Source organism: Phascolarctos cinereus, unplaced genomic scaffold (genome assembly GCF_003287225.1).
Source record: "Phascolarctos cinereus isolate Bilbo 61053 unplaced genomic scaffold, phaCin_HiC Scaffold_8;HRSCAF=390, whole genome shotgun sequence".
Taxonomy (NCBI): Eukaryota; Metazoa; Chordata; class Mammalia; order Diprotodontia; family Phascolarctidae; genus Phascolarctos; species Phascolarctos cinereus.
In genome coordinates, this window is record NW_027556291.1 from 68,221,567 (window position 1) to 68,241,987 (window position 20,421).

The 20,421-nt window shown below is 45.4% G+C and overlaps 1 pseudogene across 1 annotated transcript; it reads left to right on the plus strand.

The window, feature by feature from the left end:
• The first annotated feature begins 951 nt into the window (after positions 1-951).
• Positions 952-9,609, plus strand: LOC110203162 (structural maintenance of chromosomes protein 6 pseudogene; annotated as a pseudogene). Its single transcript, XR_013483722.1, has 2 exons — positions 952-6,003; positions 7,834-9,609. The product of XR_013483722.1 is annotated as a structural maintenance of chromosomes protein 6 pseudogene (transcript).
• The last annotated feature ends 10,812 nt before the right edge of the window (positions 9,610-20,421 follow it).

The following is a 20,421-nucleotide window of genomic DNA, read 5'->3' on the forward strand; positions in this document are numbered from 1 at the left end:
TTTTCCCTTCATTATATCCTCTCTATTTTGGACACTGTATAATGGAAATGCTCTAAGAGCTTGTCACTGTCCAACCCAAATTAAATTATTATCAATTCTAAATCAGTGAAGACAGAATTATTGAACTCTTCCCGAAATCTTCTTCACATAGCAATTGAAAATGTCATTGCTTTGAATAATGGCTTTTGTGCCCACCTGGGTTCTTAAATTCGTTTCATCAGAGTTTTTTTTTTAATCTGTTAACAAACTGAGACAGAAGACAGAGAGAGAGGGCTGCAGGGGCTTAGCAGAGTGAGGAGGGTCTGGAGGTGGAGGAGATCTGGGAGTTTTCTGGCCAGGGATGATCAGGGAACCCTTGGGAGCTTTGTGACAAGGGGGAGGGAGAGGCACGGACGGACAGACTGACAGCCACCAGATGCACCATTTCCTCTTGGCCCACTAGAAATCTTTTGGCCCTCCCGAGGTCAAGCTGCGTGAAAGCCAGGGTACAGGACCCCGGCACAGAAGCTGCGGCGCAGGTCCACAACAGCGAAGGGACCTCTCCTCTCCCCACACTCCCCCGCCCCCGCCCCCGCCCCCACCACTCACATAATCTCTCTCTCTCTTCTCCCGCCCCCCGCCCCGCCCCACCCCGCCCCGCCCCGCTCCGCCCCGCCCCGCTTCCAGGCTCCACGCAGGCGCAGAAAGAAGATGGATGCTGCAGCCTGAGGGTGGGGTTATGACAGAGACTGCCGCGCAGGCGCACACCCGAGCCTCGGCCCTTCCCCTCCCTCTCTAGCTCGCTCGCATCCTCGCTCTCGGGTTGGGCGCAGGCGCAAAAGAAGCGCTGTTATCACACACCGAAGGCGGGCCCCCCCCCCGACGAGGTTGCGACGCAGGCGCACTGCAAGACACTAGCCCGTCCTCCTTCTTTCCTGATCCCCACGCAGGCGCAGGAGGAGGTCTATAGTGGAGTAGCTGTCAGAGATTGCAGTCTGGGCCTTATTGCTGCTGGTCTCGGGTTGAGTGGTGAGGGTTACCCAGCCACGGGAGTGGAAGGCAGGGCCGCGGTTTCGCGTGGTTGTGAGGGGGAGGGGCTCTGTGTGGCGGCGCGTGTGCCGGACGGAACCCCTAGTACGCCGCAGCCTCTGCTGGACCCTAGGGTTCGCGCCCCCCCCACCCCTCCCCGTTGCTGTCGCCGCCTCTGCGGGTCTTGGCGTTTACGGCCCCCCCCCCGGTTGCCCGCCGCCTATACGGGTCTTAGCGTTCGCCCCCCTCCCGGTGCCCATCGCCTTTGTGGGCCTTGGGGTTCGCGGTCCCCCTGTTGCCGCGGCCGCCTGTGCCGGACTTTAGCGTTCGCGGGCCCCCCCCTCCTTTGCCCGCCGCCTCTGTCGGACTTTGGCGTCCGTGTCCCCCCGGTTGCCCGCCGCCGCCACCTCCTCTGCGGTTCTTGGCGTTCCCCTTCCCCTCCCCCTCCGTGCCCGCCGCCGCCGCCGCCTCTGCGGGTCTTGGCGTTGCGGGCCCCCGCAGTGGCCGCCGCCTCTGCCGGACTTCGGCGTTCCTGGACCTGGTCGGTGGCCGCCCCGTCGCAGCTGCGCCTCCCTGAGCCGGCCGTCGGGCTCTGAGGTAGGTCCGAACTTGGCCGTGGGTGCCGGACTAGAAAAGGAAGCTGGGGTTGGCCATGGCTTTGAGGGTCTGAGAGGAGTCGAGGGCTGAGGAGCATCAGTAGCATCGGCTTGAGCCCGAAGCCTTGGGGAGGAGAAGGAACAATTAGAAGCGTCTCGGGGGTCCTCTGTTGTCACTGACACAATGTCTAAGAGAAAGGAGGACGATTTCACCCCAGCCACAGATCATAAAAGGGCCAGGCCAGGGCCAGAGGAGGATTCAGATTCGGATTCGGATTCGGATTCAGATTCGGATTCAGATTGGAATGAGGAGATGGAGGGCCTCTCTCCTCAGGAGCTGTCCCCTGAAGGTTCTCCTTCTGAGTCAGAGTCAGGGAACTTTGGGATCATTGAAAGTATCCAGCTGGAGAACTTTATGTGCCATGCCATGCTTGGACCTGTGAAATTTGGAGCTAATGTCAATTTTGTGGTGGGATACAGTGGGAAGAGTACATTGTTAACAGCTCTCATAGTTGGTCTTGGTGGGAAATCCTTAGGATCGTCTTTGAAAGAGTTTGTGAAAGATGGAGAGGATTCGGCAGACATCTCAATTACATTAAGGAACAAAGGGGTAAAGGCTTTTAAATCTGAGGTTTATGGGGACTCGATAACTGTGCACCAACACATCAATGTGGAGGGCTATCCAAGTTACGAACTAAAAGACCAAGCAGGAAACCTGGTTTCTTCTAAAAAAACGGAACTTACTGCCATTCTTGATCATTTTAAGATAAAAGTAGATAATCCAGTGTCTATTTTACCACAAGAGATGGGCAGACAGTTATTGCGGACCAGAAGTGAAGGTGAAAGATATAAATTTTTTCTGAAAGCTACAGAGCTTGAACAGATGAAACAAGAGTACTCAGAAATTTTGGAGAGAAAGGCCAGAAGCCAGTATCAGATAAAACAAGGAGAAGAGCAGCTTGCGGAGCTCAAACGGCAGGGCATAGAGATAGAAGAGCATTTCCAGACGATGGTCGACTTGGGGATAATGTTAGAAGACATGAAACATGAGATGACTTGGGCAATGGTGAGTGAAACTGAAAGACAACTTGATGATATGATAAGTAATATAAATGTTGGAGACCAATGTACTATCATATTAAGTCAGGAACTGGAGGCTTCCAAGGTCATATTTAATGAAGCCTTAAGGAGGTATACAGCTATTCATGAGAATGTGCAAAAGTTAAGTGAAGAAGCCACTACATTACAGCCTATATGTATGCAAGCCAAAGAAGATGCCATGAGAACATACAGGGCCTATAGTCTAGCAAGGGCTTTCTATAATTCTTCCCAAAATGAATATAATAGGTTAGAAAAAGTTGCAGAACAGCATCAAAACAAACTTGACATCCTGAAATCAACTCTGGAAATAGCAGAGTTAGAAAGACAGGAAAAAATTTCTGCTTTGAAGGAAAAAATAAGGAACTTGAAGGATCAAGAAGATTCACTTGTTGAAGAAATAAAACAGCTTCATCAAGCTATAGAAAAAGATGATAAAGAGCATTCTCGAGTTAGGGAGGATGTGTCATATGTGCAGCAAATACTGAATGATGACAAACAAGAGCTAGACCGATTGAAAGACTGTAGATCTGAGCCACTAAAACGATTTGGACCCCAGATGCCACCCCTTCTTGAAGCAGTAGAAGATGCCCAGAAACAAGGGCTCTTTACTTGCAAACCTTTAGGTCCACTTGGAGCTTACATTCGTCTCCGAGACCCTGAATATGCTATGGCTATTGAATGCTGCTTAAAGGGCCTTCTTCTTACCTTTTTTTGTGACAACCACAAAGATGCAGAAATCCTTCAGGAGCTGATCAAAAGGTTTTATCCATTGAGCTCTTCACAACCACAGATAATCGTGTCAGCATTCGAATGTGAGTTATATGATGTAACAGACAGAGCTCCTTATCACCCAGAATTTCCAACAGCTCTCACAGCTTTAGAGATAGATGATGCAGTGGTGGCCAATAGTTTGATTGACATGACGGGCATAGAGTCAGTGCTGCTTATTAAAAATAATTCTGTGGCTCGTAAATTGGTACTTCCTCATGGGCCCCCCAAGAATTGTACCAAAGTTTTAACTGCCTGCGGTGACGAAGTATATCAGGGGCGCTATTACTCATGCGAAGAATCAAGACCTACTTACTTAGGTGATATAGAAGTAGAAATAAGTAATTTGGAGAAAGATGTGGAAAATAAAATGGCACGGTTGTCTGCATATCAGCAACACGTATGTTCACTTGAAAAGGCTATCAAGAAGAATCGAGAAACTATCGATAGTCATTATCAGCATTTAAAAGAAATAAAGATTAATGTGATAAGTATCACTTCAGAAATAAGAAATCTTGAGGATGAAGAAGATAGTCGATCAATAAGTCTCTCAGTTCTGGAAGATGAAGCTCAAGAAATTAAAGAAGAGTTGAAAGAGGTTGAGGAAAAGTTGAAAACTCGAAGAGAAGAGATGGAGAATTTAAGGAAACCAAAAATAGAAGCTGAACAGAGACATGAAGAATTGAAATTAAAATGTAGCCAAGTTTCAGAATTAATAGAATCCCTAATTGAACAACAAAACCAGACTGTTTTAGAAGTGGAAACCAAACACCAATCCATGCTACATTATGACCTTAGGCTTAAGGAACACCTGGATTCCCTCCAACTGAAAAAAGAAAGAGATGGCCATGAAAGAGAGAGAACTTGAGAGGGAGACTGCTGAGGCCAGATGCATCTGCCCTGAGCGTAAAGAAGTTACAAAAAGTGCCTCTGTTCTCAACAGAGAAATTAATGCCTTAAAAGAGCGCATACAGTCAGAAAACTACACTCACAGAAGACGAGAAGATGTAGTGAAACAGTACCAAGAAGCAAAAGAAAGATATCTGGATCTAGATGTTAAAGTAAAGAATTTGAAAAAGCTCATTAAAACTCTCGATAAAGTATCAACACAAAGGTATGAAACATACCAGAAAGGTAAAAAAAATCTTTCTTTACAATGCAAGGTGTACTTTAACACCTTAATTTCACAGTGGTCCTTCTGTGGGGAAATTCTCTTTGATCATAAGAATGAGACTCTTAATATAACAGTTCAGCCCAGAGATGCTGCTTTCAATGACATGGCAGACATATCTGGAGGTAAACAGTCTTTTTCAAACTTTATATTAATTCTTACTTTATGGTCCGTCACAAAATCACCCTTCAGATGCCTGGATGCAATTGATGTCTACATGGACTGGGAGAGAAGAAAAATTGCCATGGACATGATCCTCAGGATAGCATGTGCCCACCAACAGCGCCAGTACATCCTGCTCACTCCACAACACTTTCTTCCCCCAAATCCACTAATTGAAGTACTCCAGATGCCAGACCTTGGCAAGGATGAGGCAACCCTGCCTTCCAAAGCAGTCAATGCAGAAGAAGAAGCCTGAATTTTTAATTAATGTGATTGTGTTGTCTGCTCATTGTGGTGTTTTATATTTTTGTTTCTTGAAGTGTCTGCAGTGTAGTGTGCAAAATCTCCCTACTTTGAAAAAAAAAATTAATAAAAGTATTTCAGAGAGGCAGATTCAAGATGGCAGAGTAGCAGGAACAACGTAACACCCCCACAAGTCTAGAATACACACCGGACTAAATTCTGACCAGGAAATGCAAGAAAAAGTCACCAGCACCCAGAAGCAGAAGGAGAAGGACAGAGATCTGTGGACATTGGGGATGGGTACTTGGCCAAGAGCATTATTGCACCCACGGACTAAATGAGAATCCAGATTGAGCACTTGGGCAGTAAACACCAGGTGTAATGAGAATAAGTTTGTTGCCTGTAACATAACTGATTCCACTTTTAATTCGGCTCCCTTTTGTATTTAAGCATTTTGATGTTAGTTTTTCGTAACTTGTTTTTCAATATTATGCTTATGTGGAGTATATGTTGTAAAAAAAAACATGTATGTTCATAAACATGGGATACCCATATGTGACAGCCCACCAATGGGAGAATTTGATAAGCAACCTCACCATTAGCTTATATCATCAGGTAGAAATGAAATTAATTGGTAAACAAATTAGTTCTCAACTGCCAATCAGAACTTGGGTGTAACTAGCTAATACTTCTAGCTAGACCTCTGAGAAACCCACGATCTTCACCCTGCTCTTTGGTTGAGACTGAGCCTGTCTCCTGTGTTCCCCACACTTGAGACTCCAGCACCCACATCATGTTTCCTTGAAGATAATGCTGATTGACTGACAGGGATTTGCAGACTTGCCAGCCAACCACCCTGTTGGGAGACAGACCACTTCCAGTTGGGCAGAGAGAAGAAACTTTGTTATCGAATACCAGTTCAAGACATCTTGCTGGCAAGCCCTAGGAAATCAGGTTGGTGGTTTGTTTTTTTTTTCCTAATGGGATAAATATTTGTTTTGCCTAAAAGATATATAAACCAGGGGTTAGCATACTATGGCCTTGTAGACCCAATCTGGCCCACTGCTTATTTTTGAGTGTCCCATGAGCTAAGAATTGTTTAAATGTAAAAACAAATATTCTTGCCTAATCTGTGCAGAAAAAAACTTAAAAAAAAATGGACTCAGGCTTCTGCCTTGTACAACATTATATAGATTACATATTAGCTAGTGGGCATGATAAGCACAGGTGTTAGTGGCCACAGAACATATTGATTGACAGTTGCCTGACAAATGGCACAGAAGGGTCAATTTTCAATTAAATTCTAAGTGATGATTTGAGGAAGTATCCATTCCTCAGCCAGAAATAGAAAATATTTAGCTTTTTAAGCCTCAGAAGGAGAAAAGGGAAGCGCAGAAACTAGTTGAATTGTTTGGAGTCTGGAAGAACCATACTGCAGGTCTGATGTATGAAGTTCCAAGGAAATCAAGACACTTTGAATGGGACCAAAACAGCAGCATGCATCAGAGCCTATGAAGGGAGCAGTGCAGCATACCATGCCCCTTGTTCCTGTTTCTTCAAACCCATTTTATAGACTGGAAGTCAGTCATGAAGGAGATTTTAGGACTTGGTCCTTGTGGATCAAGCCAAAGGGAGATAAATGAAGAGTTTTACATGCCAGTAAGGTTCGGGATGACTACCAACTCTCAGATTAGATACACTATGTGTGAAAAAATTATCTCTGTTAGTATATTATGCTATCAGGCCTGACCCCAGGTATTCCACTAACAGTAGGAGCACCAATTCCTGTATTAGCATGGGCCAAAATTACCCCTGTTGGAACTGCCACCACTCAGTACTGAAGTGTAAATGGCTTGAATTCAATAGAGCCAGTGCAGGGGAAATAGGAATAAACCATCTTCATGAGAAGATGGCAGTCCATCCATTGATATTCCCTCTAAGTTATTGGAGAAGGATGACACTACAGCAGGTAAACCCCTTGTGGAGTTCCCATTCCTACTAAATAATGGATTGATGAAAAACTTATGTCATCACACATATCATGCTTTTCACTACTTTGGCTCATTTGCCAGAAAGCCAGATCTTTATTGAAACGTCTCTGTGTCCATTATCAATAACTCAGTTCCTGGCACAGTATGACAGATTATTTTAGCCTACTCACTAATAAGCTTGATAAAAATATTTCAATTTGCAAATGCACAGGATAAGTTTCTGTTCTCCCCTGTACATAAGAAAACAGACTCCTCTCTTGAAGGGCTAGCATTGTTAATTGGTTATATGGCCAGGCAGTAATGATTAAGAGTGATCACAGATCGCATTTTGCAGCCCATAAGGTCAAGGACTCAGTGAAGGCTCAGGCCAATATGTGGAATTTTGATTTACCTTGTATTACAGAGGTGTAGGGATGATAGAAAGATGCTTAAAACTGAAGTCAATAAAATCTTCGAGGATACAAGGCTACCAATTAGAAAGCAGTCATTAGAAAAGCAGTGAGCTAGTTGAATTATAGGCTAAAGAAAATTCATCCTGGGTTGATGGAGGAGTTTAAAATTATCGTTCTAGCTCCCATTGATTTGGAAAAATTTGATTTCTAGATTCTTGCAGAAAGAGCTAGAATGTGGTGGAGTAGAGCTCCCCCAAACCAGCATCTAGTTCTGGTGGAGACGATTGGGGTGGAAAAGTAGAATACAATCTGGGTTACAGATGGATCTGGTGAAAAGGTTGCAGATCCCTTGAAGATAAATTATGTATAAAGTTCTGCCAAGTGCTTTTTCTTTTTAACAGATGTACAAGTGCTGTGATTTCATCTTTGGTGCCTCGGTGACTCTACTGCTGCTCATCTTTGCCTGTCTCATCACACGCCATATCCTGTGTATCACCTCATTGTACTTTCTTGCTGCCCCTTGCAAACAAGAATGGCTTCACCCTCTGTTTGGTTATTTGATATCCAGTTGTTCCTGCAAATCACAGTCGTGAAAGCAGGATGAACAAGGATACAAAACATTGCCAATATGGCAGGGGGGAATGCCACTTGCTTAGACACTTCATCGGAGGTAGAGGGGCTACAACCTTTGGGCTTGCCAGAGATACAAGAAAACCTCACCAACATACAACAGTGATTGCTTAAGCAATGGTGCAGGGTGGTGGTGCTGGCAATCAGAGATTATGTGGTCGTGTCTGGCCTAAAGAAAGACCAATGATGGAAGGATAGGACAGTGATCATCGCAGGGTGTTGGCTTGAGTGGGAAGAGATCAAGAGACCTTGAAATGTGTTCTCTTAGGAGAGTTCCTGGCTTGGTCTGCAAAGGACTTGACATGAGAGAACATGGGATATATGGAAAGACCTATCATCATGATGCATTAAGAACATTTTTTCAAGTATTAATGATAAGTGTAATAATGATGTTTATGTGTACCATTTGTTCTAACACTAAGTGATGTTTATTTGGAATTACTATTTGGATTGTATTAATGGTAATTATAATACTATTTACAGACTATCCTAGATGGCTGTAGGGTTAGCCAGCAGCCAGAGGGGGATGTAATGATGTACATTTGTTGTCTTGATATAACTTACTCTGTTTTTTATTAGGCTAACGTTTTGTGATGAAGTGTTCCTATGTTTTTCATAGCTTCTCTTTCATTATTAAGATAAGCATATTGTGGAATAGATTGGTAAACAATGTGTGTGTTCATGAAAAACTGATAAATATATGTAACCCTTGTGTAGGACAGCCCCCCCAGTGGGAAAATTTGGTTAACAGCCTCACCATTAGCTATCAATCAAATTAATTAGCAAATTAGATCACCAGCTGCTAATCAGAGCTTGGGTGCAACTTGCTAATGTCCGTAGCTAGAACTATAAGAAACCACTGGAGCCCTTGGCCCTCAACCTATTCTTGGGTTGAGACAGCCTAGCACCTCTGTTCTGTAGACTTGAGATTCAAGTCCCACCCCTCCCTTACCCTAATCAATTGAGCACAGTGCCAATTGCCAGATGAATATTTGCCCATCAGTTTGGGAATGGCTGAATCAATTCAGTATGTAATGTATTATTGTTGTGCTGTAAGAAATGATAAAGGGGATGGTTTCAGAAAAACCTGGGAAGACTTATATGTACTGATGAAAAGTGAAGCAAGCAGAACATTGTATACAGTTACAGCAATATTGTAATAATAACCAGCTGTGAAAAACTGAGACACTGTGATCGATGAGAATTCTAAAGTACTCATGGTAAAAAAAAAAAATGCTGTGACTTCCAGAGAGAGAACAGATGAACTCTGAGTGCAAATTGAAGCATATTTTTTTCACTTTATTTTTCTCGCTTCCCCCCCTCCCCCACAATATGGCTAATTTGAAAATGTTTTGCTTGACTTTATATGTGTAATGGATGTTTTCTTTGTTGTCTGTCAATGGGTGGGGGAGGGAGTGGAGGGAGGGACAAAATTTGGAACAGAAAATTTAAAAAAAAAATTTAAAATGAAAAAAATGAAAAAAAGTTGATATAAATTAATGTTTGCATGCTGTTAATGAATAAAGTTTGATTGTTAGCATTGAGAAGTATAAGTCTAATTCATGTTTCTATCACACTGGTTAACATGTTGTGGGTAAACAGAGAGACAAAGTTCTGGGTAATAAAAATTAATTTATTAAATAGGCCAGCCAATCAATAAATTAATGGTCAGTGATTCTCTTTGATTATCTCAAAGATGCTAAGAGAGACTCTGAAACATCTTAAATCAGGTATGTTCCTTCTGACTGGGGAATTCCACTCAGGGTTGAAACTCTACCCTGATTGGTGGACATTTAATGAGGAGGTGGGCTAAGAGTTCTCAGCCCCTCTCAATCATTTCATTGTAGAGGGGGTGGGGTCAGCTGAGAACGTGGCCTGATCAAGAGGTATGAGCCCCCTCCAGCAATCCGGGCACCCCATCGGGTTCTCTCTGGTTTGTTTTTTCCTTCATAAGCTGGGCCACCCCGAACTCTAATGGAGGGGAGCTCTTTCCCCTGGGGAAGGACCTAACAAACTGGATCTTATTTATGCCATAGACATTAATCAGGGTTCCTAGTTGGGTGGGGCCCAGGCCAGATGCATCCAGCAGATGCCTTGAGAGGAGCTAGAATGCTTAGGACATTCTTTAGCTGGGGCGGGGCTTCTCTCTAAGCTAGCCTTTTGAAAGAGAAGGGGATGTTACAAATTATTATGATCAAGTGGTACAGCATTAAAATTACTTTCAATATGTAATGGCAAATTGGGTGTGCCCCTGCACGGTGCATTCCACTGGGGCAGAAAGACATCCCAGGGGATCCCGGAACTAGTGCACGGTGCAGGGCTGAGTACCATGCAGCAGCCCTGTCAACCCCTACCCTGGTCTGGGTCAGACTGAGCAGGGAGATCCTCACAATGGGGTGGTGGAGAGGAGTGGTCGCTAGCAGGCTACTTAGCCATGCGCTAAGGTTCAGAAACAAACAGTAACCTTGTGGCTCTGGACACCAGGGGCAAATCGGGGACTTGGTTCTAGCCTCCAGGCCAGTGTGGAAGCCTGCAGTGGAAGAAGGAGAGCAGGAGTCCCAGACCCAAGAGGAGCCTGTAGTCCAGTTGCTGTGAACCTGCAGAGCCTCCTAGCCAGCTAACAGCAGCTGAGTCCAGCAGCATTCCCCTGAAACTCCCAACCAGGGACAAGCCAGTCATCCCCAAGCTGGGTCAGGAACTTGCAGAGCTCAGACCAGGAGGTAAGTATGTGAGTGGACTTTGCCCTGATTCACATCCTTTTGGGAGCACTGACAGCTTGCAAGTCCCCTGGGGACCCAAAGGATGCCTACTGTCCCCTAAGGATCTTATTTTAATTGGGTTTGTGTGTGTATCTGTCTGTCAAATTCAGATGTGTTCCTTGTAAACAACAGATTGCTAGACTTTGTTTTCTAAGCAACTTTGCTATGATTTTCCTTTTGTATTGGGGGGTGGGGTTCATCCCATTCACATTCCTAGTCCTGAGGAATAATTGTGTATTTCTCTCCATCCTATTCTTTTACACTTCTCTTTCCCCCTTCCCTCTTTAAGAGTTTGTTTTCCTTCTAACTAATCCATCTCTTAATCTATGCTCCATCTCATTCACCCCCCCCACTCCCTCTTTCCTTTTTTCCTCCTGGTTCCATGGTGAGTGAAATGCATTTCTGTGCCCAAGTCTGTGTATGTGTATTCTTCCCTCCTGTGACCACTCCCTCCTGAGTTCCTCCTCGTTGTATAGACTTCTATCCCATTGATGTGGGATAATTTTCCACATCGTTCCTCCTCCCAGCCCCACCCTGAATGTGATGCTCTTCTTCACCTACTACATTCTTCTCAGATCACTCCCAGCTCATTCTTTTTAGTTTCTCTACAATAATTAAGAAGCATTTTTCTACTCTAAAAAGCCTCTCCATCCCTGTCCCCTTAGGATGGTAAGTAGAAGATGAAGAAGAAAAGGTCTTCCTAAAACATTAAAATAAAGGTGGAAACTAAACTTTGATCACAGAGAACCTCTTGTGTGGTTAAGAGCATCACCCCCTGAAGTGCTTGACCTATTGACCTGCTCTTATTACAGTTGGTTTCCCAGAAGCATCTGCATGAGAACCAGACTTGTGTAAGGGGGTGAGGGAAGCTCTAGAGATGGGGGGGGCTGGGATGTGTCTAGGTAACAGTTGATCCAAAAAACATCTGGGGTTTCAAGTGGAATGCCAACTCAGTAAAAGTCAAGAGGAAGTTGCCAATATAGGGGTAGGCAGAGTGGGAACATGACCTATGACTCCACAGAAGAATGTAAACTACCTTGAGTAAATATAAACAGCAAAAGAAGTTCAAACTATCCCATAGGAACACTAGCACATGACCCTGGGCCATCCCCGGCAATATGCCTTCTTTGTTCTGTTTTTATAGAATATCTGACCTAGCCTAGAATTGGTGCATGGATCCACGATGTTACTTTGTCCTGCTGCTGCCCAGGACAATCGGCCCAATTAGCCTAAGCAGGGCAGCTAGGTGGCACAGTGGATAAGAGCACTGGCCCTGAAGTCAGGAGGACCTGAGTTCAAATCTGGCCTCAGACCAAACACTTGACACTAGCTGTGTGACCCTGGGCAGGTCACTTAACCCCAATTACCTAAATAAAAAAAAATTCTAGACTGGTAAAGAAAGAAAACAAAATCTTTGACACTTACTAGCTGTGTGGCCCTAGGCAAGTCACTTAGCCCCAATTGCCTAAAAAAAAAAATTAAAAAAAGAAGTCACCAATTAGCCTAAGCAATTAATTAATCCTAATAAAACCTATGAATAACCAAGTTGGTCTGGGCCCCTCTTTCTATGGTATCTCAGTATTCTGTCAGAAGAGAGAATGACACCTTCCAATTGGTATAATTAGGGAAGAACAGATTCTGCCCCCTTACATCTGGCATAGTCAGCAAGAAACCAAAGAAAGGGGCTTGAGGAGTGAGGCTTTCAAAGGAGGAATCTTGGTTATCTTCATCCCTGAGGGAGAGATAGCATGCCAGCCAGAGGGGAATCCCTGCTTGGCCACTCACAGCCGACTGATGTGGGAGGGGTGGCTTGAGCCACACAAGTATGGGGACACCCAGAAAATGCACATTGGCTTGTGCCTTGATAGGCTTCTCGGTGGGGGAGGGAGAAGAATCCCGTGTGCCAACTGTGTGTTGCTTAATGAAAGATTTATAACCTAGGCATAGATGAGAACTTTCAGCACTGTTGAGAGAGACCTTGAAATGGTATCTGTATCCTTGGATTAAGAACAAAGTCTCTCTCTGTGTCTCTGTGTCTCTCTCTTTCTGACTTCATGCACCAGAGGCACAGGAGAGAGGCAGAGTAGAAAAAACTCCGTGGAGTGAAGATTATTTGGGATATGATTGATAAAGGAAGTGTCAGGACAGAATGTGCCTATGTTTATGTGTCTCTCAGTTTGTAAGTGTGTACAAGAGGTTTTGAAGGAAAATCTTTGCTGGCAAATCTTTCTATGTCTTGTTAACTAATATGAATCTCTGTAAGTTTTCAAAAAGACTCTTCCTTTCTCTTGATACTCCTAAACTGTGGCCAAATTCAGGGAATGTGGAGGTGTTGAGGTTTAGATGCTAGGGGTGCTGGGTGCCCAAAATGATGACACGCAGGTCCTGCCCAAAAGAATTTGACCCAAGCCTTCTTTCCGCCAAAGACAAGATTTATTAAAGATGAGCCACATAGGGCAGACTCTTAAGGAATCTGACACCTATAAGAACAAGTGGGCACGTGGAAGTCTCAGCCCGTAAATGGTGGCCAGGATGGATCTTATATAGAGCCAAGTAGTTTGGGGTGACTGGAGGAGGGGCTGGGAGGAGGATCTTGAAGCTGGGGTGACTGGGGAAAGGAGAATCCCAATGGGAGTGTCTGGGAGGTTGAATAGGGTCTGGATAAGATCTAAGATGGGAAATATAACCCAGGGCTATTAGGTCAGTAATAGACAATAGAGGGCTGGGCTTAAATTAGGGTAACAAAGAACTGGGAGATAGGGCCTAGGAAATAAGGAAAAGCTAGTTGATAGGAATAATAATAATAATTTCAGAGGACTGCTAGACTTCTTTGACCAAATGAGTGAGTTTAAGGGTTTTCTGGGGCCTGTAGACAAATGGGACCCAAAGTCTTTCTGGGGTGAGGGGTAAAGGTCTTGGCTTAGGCCCACACCCCATCATGAAGAGGTCTAGGACTTTTGGGATGCTGGGACCCCAAGATCGTGGTACCGGGCCCTGCTGAATGAATTCAACTCAAATCTTCTTCAGCCAGAGGAAAAGTTTGTTAGTGATAAATCACAGAGGCCAGGTGACTCCTGTAAGGACAGGAGGGCATGAGAGGTTCTCAGCCTTGTGGGCCTGAGATTCTCAGCCTCTGAATGAGGGCCAAGGTGGATCTTAAATACTAAAGTAACTTTGGGTGGCCAGAGAAGGGGGTTGGGAAAAGGGTCTAGGTAACAATTCTAATTGGGGAGGTCAGAGAGATTAAATAGACAATGGGAATAGACAATGGAGGGAACAGGAAGGCAGAAGTTTGAAAGGCATCTGCACAAAATCAAGGTGGGGCTAGGACTTTCAAAAGGAGATAAGGGGAGTTGATAAGGAACAGTTTGAGACCAGAGAAGGCCTTTCTGGGGCCTATAGACAAAAGGGAGTCAGATTCTTTTAAGGCGCATCTGAATAAGATTAAAAGGTAAGGCTAAGGCTTTCAAAGGAAGATGAGGGTCTGGGGCCTGTGAGTCAGATTCCCTTTGGGGCAAAGGGCCAAGAACTTGGCTTTGGGGCCCACCCCCATCTATCATACCCTCCTCAAACAAATGGGACCCAAATTCTTTTGGGGTAAAGGGCGAAGGTCTTGGCTTTTGAAACTGCTTCCTACTGGCAAGGGGCATAGAGCTGTCCCTGCCTCGCTGGGTCCCCAAGGGATCAGACTTCAGGTCCAGTGGGCCAGAGACCTTGGACTCAGTCAGAGGGTCCGAGGTTATAGCCTGAGCAGTCATCTGGAAGTTGATGGTACGACCCTAGAGGAGACAAACACAAACGTGGCAAGGAGGTTAAGCAAACAAGGACGGAACAGCCACAAAAGGAGTATAGAGAGAAGACAATTTCCCTGGAGGGAATTAAAAATGACTATGGCAAGGTAAAAACATAAAAGGAAAAGGGCATGTATGATTTCACCTATTTTTATCCACCTGTCCTGTGGGGGGGCTGGGGCCTTTCCAAATGGTAGCTTGAGGTCCTCCAAGGATTCACAAGTATATTCCAGAGTCTCCGGGTACAAGTTGGGCAAGCCGGACAGATTTGTCAGATGGTTTCTCCTAGCTTACTGCCAGTCTGATGACTTTTGAACAGAATGGCTGTAGCAGCCACTGCCTGGAGGCATGAAGGCCATAGGGCAGCCATGAAGTCTAATTGTTTGAAAAATAAGCACCTGGCCTGGGGTTAAGTCCTAAGGACTGGGTTAGGAGTCCCAAAGCTTGTCCTCTCCTTTCATCCACATACAGAATGAAAGGTTTTTCTAGGTTGGGTAGAGCTAATGCTGGCATAGTGGTCAATTTAGATTTTAAAATCTCAAAAGTGTTAGCCTGGTTGGGGCCCCACTCTAGAGTGAGACAGGGCCTTGAGTAGAGTCATAAGGGGGCTTAGCAATAAGACCAAAATTAGGGATCCAGAGTCTACAAAATCCAGCCATGCCTAGAAAAGTTCAAAGTTGTTTCTTAGTGGCTGGGACAGGGATAGACAGGATTGCCCTTTTCCTCTCTGAGGTTAAGGAGCCAGAGGTGGGTGTTAGTTTATGGCCCAGGTACTTTACAGACTGGCATGCTATCTGGACTTTGTTCAAAAAGACCCTATAGCCTTGAATGCCCAAGAGAGTAAGTGCTCCTGGAGCAGCAGCCAAAGAAGCCTCCTGGGTATGGCTATAAATATGGCAATGGGGCAATACTGTAGGGTCTCAGAGGTGAACAAGGGCTGGGGTGGCAAGAGAAGCTCGCCAAGGAATTCCTTGATCCCAAGCTGTCTCCCACACTTCTGGGGGAACATGGGGAGATCTGGTGAACAGAGGAAAAGGGGGGGATGGGGGGCTTAACTAGAGAAAATTGGCTCCCCAACTTCATCATCAGGTCCCTTCCCAACAAGGGGGCAGGGCAAGAGAAGATCATAAGGGAGGAATGTTTAAACAACAGATCCTCAAATAGGCAGGGGAATAGATATGTCTAGAGACACCCCTTAGTTTTCCCTTCAATGCCCATGACCAGACGGGTCGAGCTAGAGTAATTGGCTAAAACAGAGAACATAGCCATGGTAAAGTGGGTAACCTTACCTTGAGCCTTGATTTCTGCCCAGGGCTGGGCGACAGAGATGAGGAAAGTAGGAGCACTGCCAACCCCAGGCCCTCCAGTGATTCTGAGTCTTAAGAGGACTAGAGGACAGGGTGCTGGGAGGCAGCTCCACCACTTCTCCAACCTTGGGGACAATCCTTCCTCCAACATCCCTCCTAGTCACATGTCGGGCATGGTCCTGGGGGCTTCCCCTGGGGGGGGCACCCTAGAGGGGCACTCCTTAGAACAGTGGCCCTCCTGGTGGCATCGAAAGCAGGTTTCCCCACTGCCAAGTTGCCAGAAGCACCCTCAGGTCTCTTCCTGGCCATGGCAGCAGCCAGGAATCGAGCATGTTCTCTGTCTCTAGCCCTCTTCCTGCCTTCTTTCTCCTCTGGTACAACTAGGTCTCTGTTGTTAAAGACTCCAAAGGCTTTCTCCAATAACTGGGCCTGAGGTGTTTGGGGACCCAATGCCAATTTCTGCAGTTTCCTCCTGGGACAGACTGATTAATGAATACATGCTAAGGACTGCTGTCCCTTCTGTAGTCAGGATCTAAATTCCTATACTTTTTAAGGGCTTCTAGTAGCCTGTCCTAGGGCAGGGTTCTCCTTTTCTACCTGAGTAATTTCCTTAACTTTTTGAAAATTTACTTGCTTTTGAAATGATGTTTTCAGGCCTTCTAACAGGCAAATTACCATGTGGTCTCTCTTTGCACTATCCTCACTCTTCTGATAATCCCATCCCAGGTCACTAGTGGGAACAACAGCTGTTCCTGGGGGGTATTTTGTAGGGTCATTGTTAGCAAAATGATCCCCACATTTTTGGGCCTGTTCCCAGATTCTCTTCTCCATGGTACAACAAGTGGAGAAGAGTATATGCAAATCACCCCAAGAAAGCTCGAATTGTAGGGACACATCCCTGAAGTCCTCAGTAAACTTAGTGGGATCTTCAGAGTATCAACCCAGTCTTTCTTTAACCTGATTGAGATCTGAAATGGAGAACAGAACATACACCCTAATTGTCCCATAAGGTGAGGCAGGTACTCTCCTTAAAAGAAAAAGCCCTGAAGGCACTGTGGGAACCGGGGCTTTTAGGGGAGGGAGATAGGAAGACCCACTTCTTATGAGTGAGGGACTGGGGAGTGCTGGCTAAACTAGACTGGACTGCAAGGCTGGGAAATAGGCTGGCAAGGGGAAAGATTAGCTGGCACTGGAGGACGGGGAGGGGGTCAGGGGAGGAGATACCATTGAGACTGGGGCTGAAGCCAGGGCCTGGGTGGTCCTTGCCTCAAGGGGAAGGGCCAGGGAAGGAAGTGCTGAGGTAAGACCCTTGCCCGAAGCCTGAGAAGGGGTCTCCTCAGGGGTAGGGGCCTGAGGAGGAGGCGCCCCAGGAGAGGCCCTTGCTCAAGGCCTGAATAGAAGTTGCCTCCAGAGCAGGGGTCTGGGGAGGAAATGCAGGATAGGAGACATGGAAGGTGAATGAGACAGGACCCAAAGGAGGGTGGGCTAGAGGAAAAGGGTAGGGAAACCAAGGGAAAGAGGGGTTGGGCAAGGAGGAGGGGGCATGGGAAACAAGGGGGGGCAGAGGAGAATGGGGAGCTGCAGGAGGGGTCAAGGGAGAATGGGGAGCAGAAGGAAGGGTCGGGGAAGGACAGGGAGCAGAAGGAGGGGCCTGGGGAGAATGGGGAACAGCTAGAGAAGCTAAAGGAGAATTGGGTGGAGATAGGTGCCAGGACGGTGGTGCTGATGGAGGCTGGGAAGAGGGGGGTGCCATAACCCTAGGAACCATAAGAAGAGGATCATCCAAAAAGTCCATTTGATCCCCATTCCCCATTAGTAGGGCAGCTCTAGTACAAGCATCTTACAATCTTTTCTGAGAATGAGGTCATGAGAAAGCTCAACAAAAGCCATTAAGTAAGAAATCTCCAACCATTTTCTTCCTCTGCGACAATATCTTTCTAACTCTGAGAGTGTTTTTTGCTGTAATGTCCCAAAAATGGGCCATGCCTCATAATTTTCCAGGTGATACTGAGGCCAAAGAGTGTTGCAAAAAAAACCAACAGCCTTTTCTTTTTAAGTTCTTCAGAGAAACTAATTTTTTTCCGATTTTGTAAAAGACAGCCCCAAGGTGAATTCTTGGGAATGGAAGAGGATTGGGGGGGTGGGGGGGCAGCTGAAAGCCCCTCTCTCCAAAGGAGGATATGGAAATATGCCTTGGGAAACAACAAAACAAAACAAAAAACAAAATAATTTTTAAAAACCTTAAAACAAAAAAGAAAAAATAGTACCTGAAGTTTTACCAATTCCCTAGCACTGAGAGAATTGAGAGGATTGGGCCTACCCTTTCAGATAGGAAGTCAATCCTCTGTGCTAAGGAAGGTATACCCAGGTCCATGTGCTTAAACAGAACCACTGGACCAATAGCATGAGAGTGTCAGGCTGAGTTTGGGACAGCCTCGTCGCTGTCTGACCTAATGGGACCTGAGAGGTCAGGCCAGAAAAACACTTCCAAGCCAAGCCTTACTAGGTCCTTGGAAATCCCCCCCCCCTCCAACCACTGGGCAAGAAGGGATTAGGGAGGGGGCGGTGGATAGAGCACTGGTCCTGGATTCAGGAGGACCTGAGTTCAAATCCAGCCTCAGACACATAGCACTTACTAGCTGTGTGACCCTGAGCAAGTCACTTAACCCCATTGCCTAGTCAAAAAAAAAAAAAAAGGATTAGGGAGAGCGGGAGGCTTACATACCTTCCAGTTTTGGCTGGAGAAGAATTTGGGATTGAGCAGTTTTTCCCTGTCAGGGAACCATAAATGTTGAGGTTTAGATGCTGGGGGTGCTGAGACCCCAAAATGACGACACTCAGGTCCTGCCCAAAAGGATTTGACCCAAGCCTTCTTTCAGCTGAAGATAAGATTTACTAAAGATGAGCCATATAGGGCAGACTCTTAAGGAATCTGATACCTATAAGAACAAGTGGACATGAGGAAGTCTCAGCCCGTAAATGGCGGCCAGGATGGATCTTATATAGAGCCAAGTAGTTTGGGGTAACTGGAGGAGGGGCTGGGAGGAGGATCTTGAAGCTGGGGTGACTGAAGGAGGAATTTAGGGAGGATCTTGAAGCTGGGGTGACTGGGGAAAGGGTCCTGGGAGAATCCCAATGGGAGTGTCTGGGAGGTTGAATGGGGTCTGGATAAGATCTAAGATGGGAAATATAACCCAGGTCTATTAGGCCAGTAATAGACAATAGCCAATAGTGGGCTAGGCTTAAATTAAGGTAACAAAGAACTGGGAGATAGGGCCTAGGAAATAAAGTAGAGCCAGTTGATAGGAATAATAATAAGAATAACTTCTGGGGACTGCTAGACTTCCTTGACCAAGTGAGTGAGTTCAAGGAAAGTTTAAGGGTTTTCTGGGGCCTGTAGACAAATGAGACACAAATTCTTTTTGGGGTGAGAGGCAAAGGTCTTGGCTTGGGCCCTTACCCCATTAGAGGGAAGGGCAGATAAGCAGGCAGGGGATCTTTTTGCTCTGACTCTATAATGCTTTTACTTTGTAAACTAATTAAAAACTGAATTTGGCCATAAGGTGTAAATTCTCTACTGTGAATTCCTAATTGTGATTGAAATGTTTTTATAAATTCTGAACATTTCTTTGAATTTGTTTTAAGGGAACTGAAAACATTTCCCACCTCCCACCCCCTAGAATGACTGATACATTGTTTTAGAACTAGGAAATGAAGGTCATCTCACTGATTCTAGAGAGACAGGTTTGGGGGTGGTGCCACTGAAGTCTCCGAGGAAAAAATACCTAGACCTGGCACTTAAAAACTGCCTGCCTATATTATTAACCCCTTCCTGGCTCACAAAAAGAGAAAAGGTTTCTGTGAATCAAAAAACAACCAAAAAGTAATTGAGTTTGATTGTGTGTGGGATGCCACTCAAATTAAAGAACACACAGAGGTATCCAAGGAGAAATAGAAAGTTAATTTATTATTATTATATCAAACCTCGAGATTTGGGTGTCCCTCCACCAGAATACTCTGATGAAAGGAGACACAGACAGAAGCAAAGGACCTGATTAAATACCCTAATGGGCAAATTCCCCCCTCCCACCAACTGGCCAATATTTGGCTCACATTCTCAATGTCCATAGAAACTGAAAACAAAACAATGAATACAATATACATATCTATATTTCTTAGTTTGCTGAAGTAATACCAAAGAAGCAATTAAAGATGTGCAGTCAAGCTAGACACTGTACTGTATAGCCAGGTCACCATGACCGAAATATAGCCAACAGGTGCATCAACAAAATACAGGGGGGGCTTCTTCAGGAGTTTCAGGCTTGGCAAGCTTTAACTACTTAACAATAGCATGGGGGGGGAGAGTGGGGGGGTACTTGGGGTTGAATTCCCATAAATCAGGTGATTTCTAGTAAATCGAAACTCAGGCCTGTCAGGCTGCTATGCCTGCCTTGAGTCTAATACAATTTCTATTTATTCTTCTAAGAAGTTTTCACGGGACC